Source organism: Leopardus geoffroyi, chromosome B2 (genome assembly GCF_018350155.1).
Source record: "Leopardus geoffroyi isolate Oge1 chromosome B2, O.geoffroyi_Oge1_pat1.0, whole genome shotgun sequence".
NCBI lineage: Eukaryota > Metazoa > Chordata > Mammalia > Carnivora > Felidae > Leopardus > Leopardus geoffroyi.
The window spans coordinates 86,832,518-86,846,647 of NC_059332.1; the positions used below are offsets into that span (position 1 = coordinate 86,832,518).

Genomic DNA, 14,130 nt, shown 5'->3' on the forward strand with positions numbered 1-14,130 from the left:
AACATATATCTGATAAAGGACTTGCATCCAAAATCTACAGAGGATTCTTAAAACTCAACAATAAGAAAATCAACAACCTAATTTTTAAAAGAGCAAAAGAAAAAAAAAGAGCAAAAGAAATGGATAGGCACCTCATCAAAGAATATATACAGATGGCAAATAAGCATATGAATAGATTCTCAATGGCATGTCACTAAGATGATGCAAATCAAAACAATGAGATGGCATTACATATTTTTATAAAGGCTAAAATTCAAAATACTTGAAATACCAATGACTGGCAAAGATGTGGAGCAACAGGAATTCTTATTCATTGCTTGTGGGAACACAAAACCCAATAGCCACTTTGGAAGACAGTTTGGAGGGTTCTTACAAAACTTACCAGAATCTTATCACATCGTCCTGCAATCCCTATCCTAGGATATTGACCCAACTGACTTGGAAACTAAGTCTTCACGGAAATTACAAAAACTCCAAACTAATTTGCAGACAGAAACCCTGCCTGGGCCATTAGTAGAAGGAATTATCCTCCACAATACAGAACCAAAGCCTTTATCTTGCACACAGATAAGACCCAAATTCACAGTATCCATAAGGCACAGAGACCTTGAATAAGAAACTAGCATATAGGTCCCAAACTGGCTGACCCAACCAGGTCCTGCTAACAATGAAACGGCAACATGTAAAATCCAAGAAATGTCCAGGCCTTTTAGAGATGAAACTCCCAATGGAGACAAGCTTAGGAAACACCATAAATGGAGAACTCATACTTTATACTAAGGAAATAAAGATCAAACAGACAAGAAAGAGATTTTTAAAATATGTTTAAAATATTCATAGAGATCAAGGAAGCAAGAGAATCCATGAAGAACAAAGATCATTTCATGAGGAAAAAAAAAAAACCACAGATGTATTTGAAAAGGAACCAAATGGAGATTCTGGAAATAAAAATGGTCAATGAAATTTTAAAAACTTTAATAGATAAGTTAAAGAGCAGGCCTACTAAGAGACCAAACCAAATCAGTTGAGAACTGAAAATGTCTGCTCTATTACTCCAGCAAAAAAGATGACTGCTTGAATAGGGCAGTGGCAGTGAGAGTAGAAATAAGTGGAGATATTTAAGAAGAACTTTGAAAGTAGAATCAACAAGATTTGGTAATGAAGACTCCAGCCTCCCAATATATTCCTTCCTGACTTAGATGAGAAGCATTGTGGCTGTGGTTTGAGCTGATGTGGTAGCTTCTTCTTAATGCCTGGCCTGTGGTAAGCACTCACTGGTGCTGTTGTTCATTGTGTTGTTGTTTTCAGTTTATGATTATCACCATTAAAGTTGATAGGAACAGCTGAAAGGTAAAGAAGGAGGTGTTGAACCTCCTACTAAGGAACATGTTATTGCTTTCCCACTGTCCAAATATTTTATAGGAAAGCTTGGTGTTAGAGCTGCTCTGCTTCAATCACATTGCAAAAAAAAAAAAAAAAAAAAAATGAGTGGAATATGAAATAAACCAGGTAGCTCAAAAACATATATCATTGTATGTAACCATGCACAACATGATTAAGAAAGCAACCCAAATCAGCACTGGAAAGACGGAATTATTAAGTCAGTGACACTGGCACAGCAGTGACAAAGAGCAATGACACACTATTATCACTTCACCATGCTGACACAATTTTAAAATTTAAAAAGCACATGGGAAAAAATTGTAACAAAATTAAAAAGATGCAGTTTCAAAGATTTCTTTTAAAAATATGCAGAGAGGCACCCAGGTGGCTCAGTCAGTTAGGTGTTTGACTCTTGATTTTGGCTCATGTCAAGACCCCACGGTGTTGGGATCAAGCCCCAAGAGGGGCTCCACACTGAGTATGGAGTCTGCTTGGGATTCTCTCTCTTTCCCTCTGCCCCTCTTGTCTGGTGCTTACTCTTTCTCTCTCTTGGTCTCTAAAATACATTTTTTTAATTAAAAAATTTTAAATATGCAGATGTGGGTTTTCTGGAAAAATTTCTCATCAAAGTAAGAAATAACTTTTATGGGAATATGCAATCCTCAACAATGTGCAGTAAAAATAAGCACACTCTTACATTGCTGGAGGAATAATAATACATATAGCTTTAAAACCCTGTCAGCATGTTTTAGGAGACCTAAGAACATTTATGCTTTTTAGTGTAATAATTAAAATCCCAAGAATTTACTCTAAGAAAACTGTAGAAATAGAGAAATACATGCATTGCAATGTTGTTTGTAATAGCAAAAACACTGGACACAATCTAAGTAGTCAATCAAAAAGGAGGGGTTGTAATACATGGCATGGTTATTTTAGATTGTTACATGGCCATAAAAATCTATTAATAAGCAATTTTTAATAACTAATGTGCTGATTATTCTCCATTTGCTCCCCATTCTGCCAGATCCATTCTCTCCCATTCTCTTCCTTGATCTGTCCTCTGAGAAAATGACTAGTACAAACTGCATCATATAGATTCTTTGTCACTTCCATTTCCACGGAGCTCCAGAAAAACATAATGTCTTTCCTTCACCCTTGGAACCCAATAGTTTCCTGTTGCTGCTAGCCTCTGATGCCCACCATCCCTTGTCCTTAATCCTAACCACACTTCTCTATAGAGCCGCTTCATGAAAGTCTCTTCGTTAAAACCTGAGTAAGTTTCCTATCCAGAGATGAGATATATGTGAACTCTTACATCATAAAACTGCATAGTCTGTATGATCTAATGTGAAAATACATAGAAACACTTGTAAAGTAACACACAAACGTGGAGACAAGCTTCTTCTGAGAAGTATGAATAAGACACATTTCTTTCATTTGTTTTCTACTCCCCAAATTTTTTACAATAAATAATGTATAATTTATTAAATGCAATTATTATTAAATTACATATAATTCTTTTATGATAGAGTAACAATTCTAAAAATTAGATGAACATATTTTAAATATACCTCTTCTTTTTAAAAGTGAATGAAGTTGGCTTTTTTTGACCTTCAATGGATTTTCAAGAGGTCACTGTTCTAGAAATTGTTCTTACTTTTCACTTTTGACTGAGGCCTTTTTATTCTTAAAAGGGTAAGATGTGGCATCTAATTTTGTCTCTGCTTGTTTGGGGAGAGGTACTTTAGTATATTGCTACTAAAGACATTTTCATCACATCTAACCCGGCAAGCTTCCCTGTATTCTTCACTTTCTTGGTGTTTAGAGAGCTCAATTAATGTACTTCTGCTAACTTTGTTGTTGCTGTTGCTGTTGTTACTCACTTCCTTGCTAGGAAGATGGGGTGAAGTTTCTGACTGGAAGCATAAGAAGAATAACTAGATATCCTCTATCCTCCTGTGTCTCTCAAAGCCCGTCCCCTGCAGAGACCATGCATCTTCCTTCACTCTTTCATGCTGGAAGTGGTACAGCAGTCAGCTCCGGTGAGTGTGGTGAAATGAGATCTACCCCAAGTCCAGTGCTTTCTGTAAATGGATGAGGTTGCCCAAATCCTTGGATCCTGGAGGCAGGCCCATTTGGCTAATGGACCTAGAGCCACAATCTGCACCCTGACCTCTAGCAGTGACAAAGGCAATATCTTGCCTGACATATTTACTCATTTGTTTCATTCCTCCAATCATTTAGTAATTACGTGGGAAAGAGAGACATTATTTGTTGGTGGCCTCCTCAGAAACTGCAAGACATACTTTTGTTTTACAATTATAAGTATATACATACCACTTTAGCTTGACAATAAAGCCTTCTGGTTGGTTTGAGTTTTGCTATATGTTGTTGTAACTTGGATGCCAAAGGGCTTCACACCATTCTTAATTTTTTTTTTAATGTTTACTTCTGAGGGAGAGAGAGAGAGAGAGAGCAAGTAGGGGAGTGGCAGAGAGAGAGGGAGACACAGAATCCAAAGCAGGCCCCAGGCTCTGAGCTGTCAGCACAGAGCCCAACTCAGGCTCGAACCCACAAACCATGAGAATATGACCTGAGCTAAAGGCGGACGCTTAACTGACTGCGCCACACAGGGGCCCCGGGCCTCACACCATTCTTAAACAGTCCATTCTTAAATGAGTAAACAGTAATTTGTTAGAGAATCCAGAAGGTCAAACAGCAGAAACTAAAAATAAAAATAAAAAATAGAGTTTAGATCATTTGGGGAGCTGGTAACTCCCATACATCAAGAGTAGGAATGCAGGGGCACCTGGGTGGCTCAGTCGGTTAAGTGTCTGACTTCGGCTCAGGTCATGATCTCACAGTTCGTGGGTTTAAGCCCTGCGTCTGGCTCTGTGCTGACAGCTCAGAGCCTGGAGCCTGTTTTGGATTCTGTGTCTCCCTCTCGCTCTGCCCCTCCCCTGTTCACACTCTGTCGCTGTCTCAAGAATAAATAAACATTAAAAAACTTTTTTTTTTCTTAAAAAATTTTTTTAACATTTATTTATTTTTGGGACAGAGAGAGAGAGAGAGAGAGAGAGAGAGAGCATGAACAGGGGAGGGGCAGAGAGAGAGGGAGACACACAAAAAAATTTTTTTTTCTTAAAATTTTTTTTTAAGATTTATTTATTTTTGGGACAGAGAGAGACAGAGCATGAACGGGGGAGGGGCAGAGAGAGAGGGAGACACAGAATTGGAAGCAGGCTCCAAGCCATCAGCCCAGGGCCCGACGCGGGGCTCGAACTCACGAACCGCGAGATCGTGACCTGAGCTGAAGTCGGATGCTTAACCGACTGAGCCACCCAGGCGCCCCAAAAAAATTTTTTTAAAAAAAGAGTAGGAATGCAGTTACTCAGCTGTATGCAGATGTTCCCTTTCCTCTTATCCTTTTAGCCCTGGAATCCCAAAAATGTTGGCAAAATAAGTATTCTATATTATTCTTTTTAAAACTTTATTTTCTGACACAACTCAATAATACAACACATAGGAGTTAGGCAATCAGGCCACCCTAAAAAAACAACAGATATTTCTTCTAAATATCAAGATAGCAAATGAGAGGCATTGTTGCCTTTTTAGTTCCCCATATCTTAAGCATTAGTCATTCAAATAATGTCAAAACCTTTTGTAAGTATTTCTATTAATTCCACTTGAATAGATCTTCATTTAATGAGCCACTGTGCATCCTTATTTTCGTCTTAAATAAAATAATTTTAATGAAATAATTTTGTGTCAATTTAGATTTTATTGTTGCTATTATTAATACTATGTTTTAATGTTATATTCATTATGTGATCTGTTAATAAAAATCTGCTAAAGGCAACCCATTTGTTTCAGAGTTCATGAAAAACTGGTATATTCTGGTGACAATTTGGCAGCAAGAGATCATTTAGCAAGGACATACTTTACACCATATGATGAAGCATGATCATTCTGCTTGAGTGGAATGGATGAAAGATTGTTCATTAATCCTACAAAAATGTATTAAGTACTTACCATGTGTCAAGTACTGTGCTCCTTACTGGGGACATATTGTCTCTGCTTTAATGGACCCTAAAAGAAAAATTATACAAATGATGTACATTAATAGATGATCACACAAATAATTATACAGTGATAGATTATGAAGCATACAATAAATAAAAATTTATATTGTGACCAGGATTGTCAGGAAAATGTAAGGAAATTTGATAGATAGGTTACATACACTCTTTGCCCTACAGTTAATAAAAGTTTTTAGCCTCTATAATGTACTTCTTGCCTCTAAATTGAATCAATATAGGAACTTGGAATTTTTATAATCAACTCTTTAAAATTCTTTAAAATTCATCCAAAGACAATTATATGAGAAAAACAGTTTTGTCAATGTTATAGACATTATGATCCAGATATCAGGACACCAGACCTGCATATATGAGCCTTCCTAAACTCCAATGGGAGCCTTAGGAAAGTAACTTTGCCTCTGTGGACCCCAGTTGCTTGTCTTGCAAAATGAAGTATTGGCCAGGTCATCCTGAGAACCAAACCAATCTAAATTCTCTGATCTATAATTTAAGAGAAATATTCTCTATGACTACAGAATAAGTCTGTGCCTGTCATATAGAAATTACCTATCATAAACAAGCTATAAGAATTTGATGTTAAGTGAAAATACAGAATTGGATCCCTTTAGTACTTTATTAATATATTACTGTGTAGACATACTACATAAGGTAAAAATAACAATTGCTTCCTGTTGCAAATATAGCATCTGATTTTCCCAGTATATAGTTTCCCACAGGTGCATCTGTTCTCTGATGGAAGTTGGGGTGACACATACTAAATAATGACCAGCTCAATTATATTGATTTATGTATAAATAGTAGCCACCCCAGATTTTTCTCTTCCCCCAGAATAATGTAATAACCTGCTATACATACTTGTGGAAACACTCCATTTCCTCAAAATACAAAGAACATTTGTAACTACCTATTTAATGTCTTTCTTCTCCACTAGACACGGTATCTTATTCACTGCTGCATTAACTTTTGACGCATTAACAACCAACCAAACCTAGAGTCTTAAAACAACAAATCTATTTCTTCTTCACCATTTTGTGTTGACTACAGCTTGACCCAACTGGACCCAGCTGGGCTTAGCTAATAAGCATAACTCTAGGCTGCGTAAGTTTGTATCTGATCTGCTCCACATATTGCTCATTCTGGAACCAAGGCTGAAGAAACACTGACATCATGCAGTATAGTTTAATGGAAAATGACAATAATGCAAGAAGAGAGGTGCCTGGGTGGCTCAGTTGGTTAAGCGTCTGACTGAAGCTCAGGTCATGATCCACTGTCCTGTGAGTTCAAGCCCCCTGTCAGGCTGTGTGCTAACAGTTCAGAGCCTGGAGCCTGCTTGGGACTCCATGTCTCCCTCTCTCTCTCTGACCCTCCCCTGCTCATGCTCTGTCTCTCTCAAAATAAATAAATTAATTAATTAATTAATTAAACATTAAAAATGTTTTAAAAAGCAATAAAGCAAGAGGAAATAAATGGATGGTGGATTCCTAAGCCTTATTTAAGAATGGTCACACAGTTGCTCCCGCCCTCATTTCATTGATCAAAGCAATCACAGGGACGAGTGCAAAATCAATAGAATGGTGAAGTATACTCTCCTCCATGACAGGGAAAGGAAGATGAATTAGTGAACAGTAATGAAGTCTGTAACAGCTGCCCTACACTTACCACTTAACATAGTCCATGGCACATAGTGGATGTTTAACCTTTTTGAGGAATTCATAAAATTGTATAATATGTCATCCATCTTCCCAAATAAGTCCATATTCTCTTGTCTTTCTCTGTAATACAAATATATTTTCCCTCCATGTGAGAAACTTTAATACTTTAATTTTTCCCAGATTCAGTATGGTCCAGGAAACAGTTTGTCATCATATCCCTAGTTCCAAGTTCACTGGCTTTCATATAGTCAATGCTCAACAAGTATTTTTTCTTAGATGAACAAAATAATAATAATAATAATAAAGGAATGAATGAGTCTGTAAGCCAAATGCTAGATGTGGGGGGTTTTTTATTGTTGTTTTTGAGGAGATTTTTTTGTTGTTCATTTACACATAATAAAGCTAAATCTGACTTCTAGTAAGTGTTAAATCCTAAGGTGTTCTAGCATTACTTTCCATATAAATTAAGAGAGTACTCCTTTTTGTGAACTCTATTTAAGTGTTATGGTATGCTACTTAGAATTAGTTTTGAAAGTGAAATATAATACTACTGAGATTATATGGGCACATGGAAATGGTCTTAAAGACCAATGAATTTCAACCCTCATACTTTAAGGATGATTATCGTTATCTTTAATTTATTATTCACTATCTCATGAAGGTATTTTGTTTGGATGTATTTGTCATTACTTTTCATTAAAAATGCTTTTCATGTATCTATTATACCCAAACCTCTGATATACATGATATATAAGAAACAGTTTCTTTTGTTCAGATTTTTCTATCTGCTTGAGTAGATATGCTATGTTTCAAGACAGCTACAGTAATATTTGTGAGTACCAAATAAGTAAAACATACCCACAGGAATTTAGATAAAAGAGATAAGGTCCTACAAGAATGATTAAGAAAATCTCATGGAAGAAATACAATTTAATTGAACCTAAGAAAATGAGTAGGATCTCCATAAGTGAATTAGAGAGGGAGGATATTTTCAGGAGAAAGAATATAATAAATAAAAAAGCAAAAGGTATAATTCAGCAACATCAAGAAAGTCAGAGTTAAAGCTGTGTAGGGAGATAACTAAAGATGAGACTAGAAAAATAAGTAGAGAACAGATTGTGAATGAAGACATAAAATGGTGAACTAAGGATTATCAATTTCATTTTGTAAGCATTGTAGAGCCAATGAAGTTTTTTCACGAGGGAATGTACCACAATGAGTGTATTTTTAGGATTATTAATTTGGCAATAATACAGGCAATGGATTAGGTGAAGAGTATCACAGAGGCAATTTAGGAGAATGTTTCCATCACTGAGGTATGAAGTAATCACACATAAATGAAGGTGGATGGCTGTAATGTAAGAAAGGACTACAGAGTGAGTACAAAGTCAGATGTAGTGGGACTGAAACAAAGAGCTGTATGGCATAGTTTCATTGATGGCCTTGGAATTCAGATCAGAGAACACTGGGGCCAAAGTACTGAAAGAACATCAAGTTGGTCTTAGATCTAGAATCTGAAAATGGAAACGAGGTCAAGGGCAAGGGTTAGTTACTTCTGAGATAAGCATAATTCCTAAAATATGAACAAATCCAAGAGACATACCTTAGGGGCAGACTATGAGTATTATTAGCCAAAGTCCAAACTGAATAGGGCAACTGCATTGTGGATTTCAGACAAGAGAGGCTATACATTCATTTAAAAAAAACAGTTAATATTGGACAGAATTTATTAAGTGAATAAACTAATATTGACTCTTCTAGCCCAAACCTAAATTTTCCCCGCACTGGAGAGTATGAAAAATTCAAAATAGTGTTTGTAGAAGTAATGGAATGGTAACATTTGATGTTGCCATGCAGCACAGCCTGAATATAGACAGTCCATGCACCTGAGTACTAGGATTCGAAGCAGAAGGGACAAGATGATGGTAATTCATTTCAGGGAGATGAAATTTACATGGTTCATGTTGAAACTTAACTTATGAATTCTTATCAAGTAAAGAATAATTTATATGGTCTTTGACAGCCAGCCATGTATTCTTAATCAAAGAAAGGCGTGTTCCATATTGTTAATGTTATTCAGATTATGCAATCTTGAATTTTCCCATTATTACACTAGCAATTTTTTCTGTAGTAAGATTTCTAACATGAGGTAACAAACATGCCAATAAGCCTATATACACAGAGAAACAGAGGGAAGAGTGCTGGAGTGGTATAGCAGAAGAGGGTGGGGAGCAGAGAAATAGAAAAAAAAGAAGAGGAGGGGTTGGGGGAGGAAGAAGAGGGAGAAGAAGAGGAGAAGGAGAAGATGAAGAAGAAGAGGAAGATGAAGGAGAAAAAGAGAGATGGGAAGAAAGAACTTTTGTATTAGGTTAAGCTGAAATCATTAATCAAGATATAATAAAACACAATTTACAAATATAAAGACAATATATCTAAGATATAGTTCCTTCCCAAAATATTTTTAAAAATATTTTCATTGCTTATGGATTATGATTTCACCACGTAATATGATCAAGTGATGAACTTTTTCATCTACAAGTTTGTTCATTTGTTGTATGATTCATAGCCCCAATACACAGAAGCCTGACTGCTATGTCACTGAGGGGAGACTTGAGATGTAGCCCTGTGCCTTTGTTCCTTGAAAACTTGTCAGCAGATACCGAAAAAAATCATATATGTTCTACTTGCCTCTAGGTACCAGGATACCAAAAATAAGATTTCTTCTTGTTTGTAAACTAAAAGTTTTTCAGTGTAGAATATGTAATGACACAAGAGTTCAGTGGCAAGAGAAACCATTTATTATTAATGATCGCAGAACTACCAAAACAATAAAATATAACAAGGGCAGTAGGTTTCAAATATGTGGCCATCTACCAGATGTTTTTTTTTTTTAATTTTTTTTTCAACGTTTATTTATTTTTGGGACAGAGAGAGACAGAGCATGAACGGGGGAGGGGCAGAGAGAGAGGGAGACACAGAATCAGAAACAGGCTCCAGGCTCTGAGCCATCAGCCCAGAGCCCGACGCGGGGCTCGAACTCAGGGACCGCGAGATCGTGACCTGGCTGAAGTCGGACGCTTAACCGACTGCGCCACCCAGGCGCCCCCCAGATGTTTAATGCAGATGAAAGCAACATAGTATATCTGTGGTCACCGCCAATAACACATTTCTCTGAAATAAAATTTTCATTCGCCTCTCATTCTCTACACATACCCAACCTCCAAAACACTTTTTACTTATAATCATTTCTACTATTTGGAGTCCTTCTGTCAAGTTTCTAATTCTATAAATCTCTTCCACCTGGATCTCTCTTTTGGTTTTGCTTTTTCCAAATGTGGGTAAGAGAGGTTGTGTGTAAGAAAGAAAATTACAAAATGCACCAATTTCAAGATTGAATTGTTGCTTTCTTGCCTTTCCACCCCAACCTTAAAGCTCACCAGCAGCATTAATGCTCCATGAATAGGAGACAACAGCAAAAACGTAGCGAATGTGAATTGTAAGTCAAGGGAGAAAAATCTAATGAACTCTGCTCAATTGAAACTGTCATCTCCTAAAACAGTCATGAGAGTCGGAATCTCCTGTGGAATTTCGTAAAAATAAATATTCTTTGGGAACTACTCCCACAGAGATTCTGATTCAGTACGTCTGGTGAAAGGCCAGAAATGTACATTTTTAGCATGCTCTCCAGGTGAAACAGATGGATGGCCCTACACATTGCAATAATTATTCTAGAAATTTCAGGAATAAATACTTCTCATTCCTCATTTGACTAACAAAGAATAATTGATAGTGGAATTGATAGTGATGGAGACATAGGGAACAAAGGTCCAGGTAATTATAAACTTTACAGTACCTGACAGGACAACACAAAGCCAAAATTAGACCTTGTCCTTTGACTTTAGGATTTCAGATTTCCTGAAAAGTAAGAGAAAGATAGATTGGATCGTGGGAGCTAAAAAACCACACTCCTGTCAGGTTGCTGCCATATATACTAAAATACAATTGATCCCATTCATTCCCATTTTGAACCCACAACTGCATACTTTTCCAATTCTTTCACTATTTTTACCATGTACTAATTTACCATCTCTTTCAAACCCAATTCCTTGGTCACCCTTACCTCTAGGTCCTTAAGTTCCACTGTCTTCCTTAAATTCCAGCCTCAGAGTCCTTCATTTCACCACGCCTATTGTCAACACCTTCAGATACGTGACATTGTTGCCCACATTATGTGCTTTTACTAAATCCCTAAGCTAAGATGAACCCAGTCCTGGCGTCTAGTTCTCTCCCTCCACTGATCACCACTGAAGAAAAACTACACAGTCATGCATATTGATACTATTACAATATATGATTTTTCCCCTCAACTGGGCTTTTAACCCCACAGCAATCCTTTTGTATATTTCTAATCAGTGCTGACTCTATTTCCCCACAATAGCTATACTAAATCTTCATCAGTTTGTTTGAAGGCACTATTAATTTTCCCAATGCAAAAAACAAAATCCATCACACATAAGCTACTTTAACGTTCCATTGCACTATCTGTAAATGCCCATGTCTGCCTCTCTACCAAATACTTACACCTGTATCCATAGCTGTGCTCCTCTTTACCCTATTCCCTCCTATCCCAGAAAAATAAGTGCTTCTAAACAAAGCTAACAAATCTATCCTATCTTCTCCAAAGAGCTGTCATTAATTTTACCTTTTTGATCCTTATCCACCTTCTTCATTGCTCCTTTTTTCTTAATATTTTCATGACTATCCCATATTTTTTAAAATGCTCACCTAATTTGCATTTCTCCCTAAAACAATCCCTCCTCATTCCCTTACCTTTTATTGGAACTCATAAAATGAGGATTTAAGCTATTTTTTTACATCTTCCATTCATTCTTTAACTCTCTACATTCTGCCTTACTACTCCCATTACTGCTCAATCTTTTTACTCAAGCTGACATTGCTAACATCAGCAATGACCTCCTCATTTACAAATCCAGGGAATGCTTCTCATTACCTATCCCATTTAACTCTGGCACTGACATCTGCTTTTGTGCACTCTTCCTTTGGGCTCTGTCATAGCATTCTCCCTAGTTTTCCTTTCATTTGGCTGCCCCTTTCCTAGAGTTGTGGACATGAGCTTTGTAGTCAGACTATTTCCACCATTTACTATGTGACCTCTCTGACCATAGCTCCCTCCCCACATAAAAGGGAGATGATAATAATATATACTTCTTAAGGTGGCCATGAGAATTAAATGACAAATGTGTTATAAATACTTAACGCAATGTCTGAGGAATAGTAATGTGGTACAGTGATTGGTAGACAATGTGGTGTTGATCCATACGTTGTATAGTTGTTATTGATATTAATACTATTGTTATTGTAACTACTCCTTATGTCAAAATTTTTCCAAATGAACCCTTTTTTATGTTTGTTAAAATAAACATTTCTAGGGGCGCCTGGGTGGCGCAGTCGGTTAAGCGTCCGACTTCAGCCAGGTCACGATCTCACGGTCTGTGAGTTCGAGCCCCGCGTCGGGCTCTGGGCTGATGGCTCAGAGCCTGGAGCCTGTTTCTGATTCTGTGTCTCCCTCTCTCTCTGCCCCTCCCCCGTTCATGCTCTGTCTCTCTCTGTCCCAAAAATAAATAAACGTTGAAAAAAAAAAAATTTAAAAAAAAAATAAAATAAAATAAACATTTCTGGGCTTTACCCAAAACCTAACAAATTGGACTCTTTGGAATAGATCCCAGTAATATGTATTTTAAGAAGGTCCTTGGGTGGCTTTTCTGCTTATTAAAGTTGGAGATCCACTGTCTTATTTCCTTCTGTTAGTGGGGACCTTGGTATCAGACAGACCGGAGATCAAGTTTAAGGATAAAAACTTGAGTAAATTACTTCCTTCTTAACTTTAGTTTTCATGACTATAAATGTAGCTTAGTACCACCAACTACATAGACTTGTTGAGAAGAGAAAACTTGATAGTGTGTATAAATGGTCTAGCACACTACTCTTTATATGACCACTCAACAAATATTTATACTATACCCCATTTTCATCTTCTGTCAAAAGGTGAAAATAGCATGAATGTGATATAAAGAATAAATCCTCTCCCACCCTGTGTACCTACCCCCCAGGATGTATCTGTGTAAGTCTCTAATGATAGAGTTTTAGTTGCCTTATTTACTGGGAAGCCCAGTAAGTGTGACAGTAAATTAGAAGGCAATAGAGCAGAGAAAAAGTGTAAGTATGGCAGTAACTTAGAGCCAATAGACCAGGAAAAATGGAATGAAGTTAGAGTGTCAGGTATTATGAAATAAATTTAAAGAAAACCAGGCATTTTGGCAGGTAGGTCCCATCCAACAATGAATATTGTTCATGTGTCAAAATCTCCAGCACAATCAGCATTATGTTTGCTAACATAGGAAATCCAAAGAGTTCTAGATTTGACCTCTCCCACAAGGACCTAATTAATATCTAATTGGCTTAGAAGACTAAAACACATGAAAAATAAGATGCAAATGTAAGCCATATTTTTCTATTGAATTAACATATAATCAGCACTTATATATATAAAGTCATACTATTTGCTAGAGGTGATTCAGTTGCTTAACCATCTTACAAACAAGTAGTCAAGAATGATAATCTGTATAGATAATATAATATTGATAACATAGATAATATAAGTGGGTTAATATGGAAACAGCCCCTCTCAAGTTTCCATATTAGAATTTCTGTAGTACGACCCTTTTTTAAGTTTATTTATTTATTTTTGAGAGAGGGAGAGAGAGAGAGAGAGAGAGAGAGAGAGAGAGCAAGCGGAGGAGGGGAAGAGGGAGAGAGGGAGAGAGAGAATCCCAAGCAGGCCCCACACTGCCAGTGCAGAGCCTGACACAGGGCTCAATCCCACAAACCATGAGATCATGACCTGAGCAAAATCAAGAGTTGGATGCTTAACCAGCTGAGCCACCTAGGCACACCTGTAGTACCACACTTTTAAA

At 36.9% G+C, this 14,130-nt stretch overlaps 1 long non-coding RNA gene across 3 annotated transcripts in view; it reads right to left on the bottom strand.

The window, feature by feature from the left end:
- The window catches only part of LOC123608745, a 149,419-nt gene extending 138,366 nt beyond the window's left edge, over positions 1-11,053 (bottom strand). For 2 of the 3 annotated variants that reach the window (XR_006717415.1, XR_006717417.1), the window contains exons 1-4: positions 10,989-11,051; positions 8,739-8,819; positions 7,143-7,255; positions 5,416-5,472 (exon numbers count right to left, since the gene is read on the bottom strand). This is a non-coding gene — a long non-coding RNA (uncharacterized LOC123608745). Of the gene's footprint in view, positions 1-5,415; positions 5,473-7,142; positions 7,256-8,738; positions 8,820-10,988 lie in introns of all 3 variants that reach the window. The other variant, XR_006717416.1, reaches the window with a different exon arrangement.
- Between the last annotated feature and the right edge of the window lie 3,077 nt (positions 11,054-14,130).